The following is a 6000-nucleotide window of genomic DNA, read 5'->3' as shown; positions in this document are numbered from 1 at the left end:
CTGGGGCAATCCAGATTTCTGTATTTATGACAAGCTCCCAGGTAATTCCAACAATGAGCTAACACATGGATTGCTTATTTAATATGAAAGCATTAGGCAGGACCAATAAAATGCAAGAAAGTAAGCTGCATCCATGAATAAAGAGGAGAGATATACTGCCCTGTCCATCTGGACCATTTATGTGAGTCTACCACATCCAACTATAAACTTCCTATGTTTTAAACAACTCTATCATTGGGTCTTTCTTTTATGGCTTCCTAATAGTACTTTAAAATAATAAATAATTCAAACATGTATGAGATCACACTCCTCTTTATGTAACAATAGTGTATTCATGAGAGGGTACTTGGATTTCCATTATTGTAGATCATGTTCTAGTTTGCTAGTTTGATTCAAGAAGGCTGATGAAGCTCAGGGTTTTTCTCTCAAATGGAAAGGCACATGGTGAACATAATCAGGGTGTCTCTCTCAGCTGGAAGGGAATGTGGCAAACATGGCATCATCTGCTAGCTTTCTGTCCTGGCTTCCTGTTTCACAAAGTTCTCCAGGAGACATTTTTCTTCTTCATCTTCAAGGGTCACTGGCTGATGGACTTTCTGCTTCTTGTGGCTATGCCATTCTGCTCTCTCAGAATCTCCCACATTCTCCAAAATGTTTCTTTTTTATAGGATTCCAGTAAACTAATCAAGACCCACCTGAATGGGTGGAGGCACAGCTCTACCTAATCCACTTAAAAACCACCCTTGATTGAGTCACATCTCCAGGGAGGTGATCTAATTATAGTTTCAGGCATACAGTACTGAATAACAATTAGAAGAAACAGCTGCCTTTACAAAATCAAATTAGGATTAAAACATGGCTATTCTAGGGAGCATACATCCTTTCAAATTGGCACAGTCACAGTCAAGGTTGAAATTCCTTCCTGAATATTTTATATATTTTTCACTAATGATATAGTTTTATTGACCATAATAACATATAGCATTATAGTTTGAAGTACATCAAATTAGATAGATGAGGAGAAAAGCCCACATATTCCCTCATTCAGCATGAATAACTTCAGATGTGATAACATCTTCAGATTTGTAGGACAAGTTGGAATCTGTTAATACCCACAGATGGACTTCCTCACATAGTCTTCTCATTTTGACAAAATGAAGAAAGTCCTGGAATATAAACCAGAATATGAGATTAGTAATTTGGTGGGAATATGAAATGACAAAGGAAGCATAAATATGTACATTACTAGTTATCTATTGTTATATAAAAACTTCTACAAATTCAGTAGCTTGAAATGATTCTTATATTATCTCACAGTTTCTGTGGGTAAGGGGCATGGACACAACTCAATCCATAAAGAATTGGGTGCCTCTATGGCTCTATGGTCTGTCAGAATGCTACAATCAAGGTGTCAGCCATAGCTGTCATCAAATCTTAAGGCTTAACTGGAAAAGCATCTGTTCCTAAGTTCATGTGGTTTTGTCAAAACTCATTGTACTGTATGTTGTTGGACTGATGACCTCAGTTCTTAGAGGGTGTTGGCTAGAGACCACCCCCAGTTCCTTGTTATGTTTGTATCTCTAAAGGGCAGGTCACAGCCTGGAAGTTTCCTTCATCAAAACCAGCAAGGCATGGAGACTGTGAGCAAGACAGAAATTATGATCTTAGGTAATACAGTTATAAAAGTGAGTCCTAAATTTACTTTATTCTACTGATTAGAAGAAAAGCATAGTCCCACCCTCATTCAAAGGAAGGGGATTGTATTGGTGTGAATACTAGGGACAAGAATCTTGAGTATTTTTGATTCTCTTCATGCTCACCCTAGTTGGTATATGAGAAAGCTGAACAGTCCTCAAAACCAAAAATTACCATAGGAAGCTTTTACTTTTTGATTGAAGAAAAGCTCTTTTACAGATGAATTCAAAACATTTCAGTGATTACTGGGGTGAAGGCAATTCTAATTTACTGGTCTAGAAAATCTGCCCACTCCCAGAACATTAACATAAACTTTAAGCCTTGCATTTCATTTTTTATTTTCCTATGTGCATGCACAGTTTAATTAAGGAAATGGGTTTTCCATTACACTTACTGTTTTAGTTTTATTTTTTTTCATGGGCAGGCACAAGGAATTGAACCTGGGTCTCCAGCATGGCAGGTGAGAATTCTCCCACAGAGCCATCATTGCACCACCCTAATATACTTACTTTTATTTTCCAAAGCATAAAACAGATTTTCTTAGTTTTCAATATTTTATAAAACTCTTTTAAAGGAAAAGAATCTCATGAATCCCTGTTTGGGTATGAATGATTTACAGCATAATGTTTCTCAAATATATATATATTTATAAATATAATGAGTTATCAGTAACTTATAAGACAGAGGAATATAAAAATGAAACAAATTCACAAACAAAACTGTGATAATATCATATACATTAAAATTAATAATGTAATATTGCATAACTATTAATATAGTTAATTTATGATGCAATAGTAAAATGGACACATGAATATTCCACAGAAAGTTAGCAAAGGTAATTTTGAGTTTGGCACATCAGTGTTATTACCTATGTTTTCTACTGAAACTACTGTAAAGCTATTGCCACGTTATCCATAGCCATTTGATATATACTTGACACAAATTCTTTCCTCACTTACCAAGTTCATGTCCACTTACTTCTTATACCTGTAGCAGAGAATATTAGTAGTTGATGTCTGCATAGTAGCAATCATTATTTGGTAATGAAATTATGTGGCAACATCTAGATGTACATTGCTCATCAGATGATCCAAGACGTGCTTTATACACATTTTGTTTTTATCACCCAAACAGAAATGGTTGTAAATGAGGCAATTTTAAAGCAGTTAAACAAAAATGTCTGAGAGAGATCAATAGAGCAGTTAGTGGAAAAGAAGTGGTGTGATTATTTCTGGACATTATTTTATACTCTGTAGTCAGAGAAGGATTCTATAAGCAGATAATCTGATTTCCTTCTGATTATGAATTTTGTTGTGACCCATTGTATTAATAAGAAGATTAATGATAATGACAAGCACTGATAATTGATGAAAATTATCAAAAGGAAAACTTCATGTGATGAATCTTCTGAGTAAAGAAAATACACAGTGAAACTCTGGACATTTTCAAGGCAATATAAAATGCAACAGTAGATAGAAAATAATGATCCAGGTAGAGAGTGGCAAGATTGAGTCAGAATTAACCATATCACCTGGCATTATCAGTTGTAGGTATGTACCCAAAACAATTGAGTACAAGGACTTGACCAGATATTTTCATCCAGTTGTTCAAAGTGGCATTATTTACAATTGCTAAAATATGGAAACAACCCAAGTGCCAATCAATATATGAATAGGGGTAAAGAAAATGTGCTCTCTACACGGTACACATACAATGGAATATTATTCAGTTGCAAAAAAACATGTAGTTTTGGTACATGTGACAATGTGGATGAAACTTGATGACATTATGTTGAGTGAAATGAGCCAGTCACAAAAGGACAAATATTGTATGATATTGCTGGCATGGAAAATTAAATTGAGCAAATTTGATATCTGAAACTAGAATACAGGTTACCAGGGACTGGGATGAGATGGGTTAGATAATGGTAGGTAATGCTTAATTGGTCCATCTGTGGGGCTAAAACAGAACTCTTGGCTTCTGTTTTGATTGCATTGCAAATTTATCTTTGTAGAGACCTGGTATGCAGCATTCCAATTTCATTAATCAAATCCACTATTGCTGCCTGGATGACCTCCCCATCCTTGCTACTAGAAGAAAGAGTTGTTTCCCTCTAAAGTGACTCTTGAGTCAGTCTGCTGTGGCAGTGGGGGAGGGGCACCAGCCTCAACAGTATAGGAGGATTTACTTAAAACTGCAATTTCTCAGTCTCTCATTTTCACTCATCCTGGTTGGTACACAATGTAGACCTAGTCTTCAAAGTCCCACAAACAACAGATGTTTCAGAGAGTTCTTGGCTATTTACTAACTGCCCTGGAGAACAGACGGTTTGCTAAAGCTGTTGGAATGCAGTATGCCAGAAACAGAATGGCTTTTAAAATCAAAATTTATTAAGTTGCAAGTTTACCTTTCTAGGGCCACAAAAATGTCCAAACTGAAGCATCTAGAGTAAGATTACTTGACTCAAGAACACCTCTGTCAGCTAAGAAAGCACATGCCAAGTGCATATATTGGTCTTTGACTTCTGGTTTCAAACAGCTTCCCTATGAACTTTTTTTCTGTATCTCCAAATACATGGGTCTCATCTTGGCTCTGTCATCTCTGAGGGCTCTGAGCTTTCTCCAAAATGTTTGTTCTTTGAAAGGATTCTAGCAAACTTATCAAGACCTACCTAGAATGGGCAGAGCTACATTTCTGTCTAATCAAAAGGTCACACCCACAACTGGTTTTGCCACATCTACGTGGAAGTAAACTAATCAAAGTTTTCCATGCTTAACAATGTATCTGGCCTCACAAGATTGGATTAAGGTTAAAACGTGGCTTTTCTGGGACACATAATAGTTTCAACTCCACACATCAGACAACACTTTTCTTAATGAATAAAGAATATTACAAAAATAAGTAATTTTCTCACCATTCAAGAAATTTCCTCTTAAAGCCATCTGCTCTTCCCCTCTTCCTTTTCACAGGAAAATCATTGTCTTCTGAGACTGTTGAAAACTCATTTCTGTTTTCAAAATATTTAATTCATAAGGGTTTAGTATATCACCCCATATAGACTTTACAATTGAGGAAATGTCCTGAAGGAAAGCAACACTGTATGATTGAGGTTCTCCGTATATCCTCCAAAAGCTCAGCTGATGTCTCTGCACTGCAACAGGGACCCTCCAGTACTACAGAGCCCAGATTCTCAGTCTTCTCTTTTCACTCAGAAATAACAAATGCCCCTGCATTAGTTAGATTCAGTTGTCAACTTGGCCAGGTAAGCATAGCTAGTTTTGTTGCTGCAGACATAAACCAATGGTACGTGAACCTCATCTGTTGCTAATTATATCTTCAGTTGGCTAGGAGACATGTCTGCTGCAATGAGTGATGTTTGACTTAATTGGCTGGTGCTTAAATGAGAGAGTACAATGTAGCACAGCCTAGCAGCTCGGCATTCCTCATCCCAGCACTCGCAGCTCAGCCCAGGCCTTTGGAGATGCAGAAGGAAGTCACCCCGGGGAAAGTTGTTAGAACCCAGGGGCCTGGAGAGAAGACCAGCAGAGACCATCCTGTGCCTTCCACATAAGAAAGAACCTCAGTGGAAAGTTAGCTGCCTTTCCTCTGGAGAACTAACAAAATAAATCCCCTTTTATTAAAAGCCAATCCATCTCTGGTGTGCTGCATTCCAACAGCTGGCAAACTAGAACAGCCCCCAAGGCAGAAGTCACCACAGAATTCAACTGACATCACTGTAGTTTTCTGTCTCTGGTCTTTTATCCTTTAAGTTTTGCTTACTGTAGCAGGATTGTGATCTCTTCATCCAGTTTATTTCTCCATTTCATCTGGCTTTTTTAGTTGATCACAACAAGCGCACTGTTGATCAAGAATTAGTGGATCTCTCTCAGGAGCAGAAGTGCATTTATGAATATTTAGCTTGATTCATTTATTAATTCTATAAATTACTCACTCACTACTTACTGTGTGCTAGGCAGTAATCTAAGTGTTGGAGACATATAGTAAAGCATTTAAACTATAACAAACTATACATATATATATATATCCTCATATGAATTATAATTTTGAATTGGGACATAAACAAAATACATAAATAAACTTTATGAAATATTAGATAATTAAAATTTTTAGGGAGAAAAATTTAGAAAGAATGGTGTAATAGAGGATACAAAATGTAGTGAGTGGGGATTGAAATTCTGTAAGGTAGCTGGGGAAAGCATATTGAAAAGCTTTAAACAATTAAATAATAAACCAAGTCAAGTGAGATTTTAAACCAGACATATATCTGAAGGAAGAATAATT

The 6000-nt window shown here is 36.5% G+C and overlaps 1 long non-coding RNA gene across 1 annotated transcript in view; it reads right to left on the bottom strand.

The window, feature by feature from the left end:
* Positions 1-1022: 1022 nt before the first annotated feature.
* The window catches only part of LOC143672950 (uncharacterized), a 47304-nt gene continuing 42326 nt past the window's right edge, over positions 1023-6000 (bottom strand). The window contains exon 3 of the long non-coding RNA XR_013170110.1: positions 1023-1166. This is a non-coding gene — a long non-coding RNA (uncharacterized LOC143672950). The remainder of the gene's footprint in view (positions 1167-6000) is intronic.

Source organism: Tamandua tetradactyla (assembly GCF_023851605.1).
Source record: "Tamandua tetradactyla isolate mTamTet1 chromosome 22 unlocalized genomic scaffold, mTamTet1.pri SUPER_22_unloc_2, whole genome shotgun sequence".
NCBI classification, from domain to species: domain Eukaryota; kingdom Metazoa; phylum Chordata; class Mammalia; order Pilosa; family Myrmecophagidae; genus Tamandua; species Tamandua tetradactyla.
This window is presented reverse-complemented; position numbering and strand designations above follow the sequence as displayed.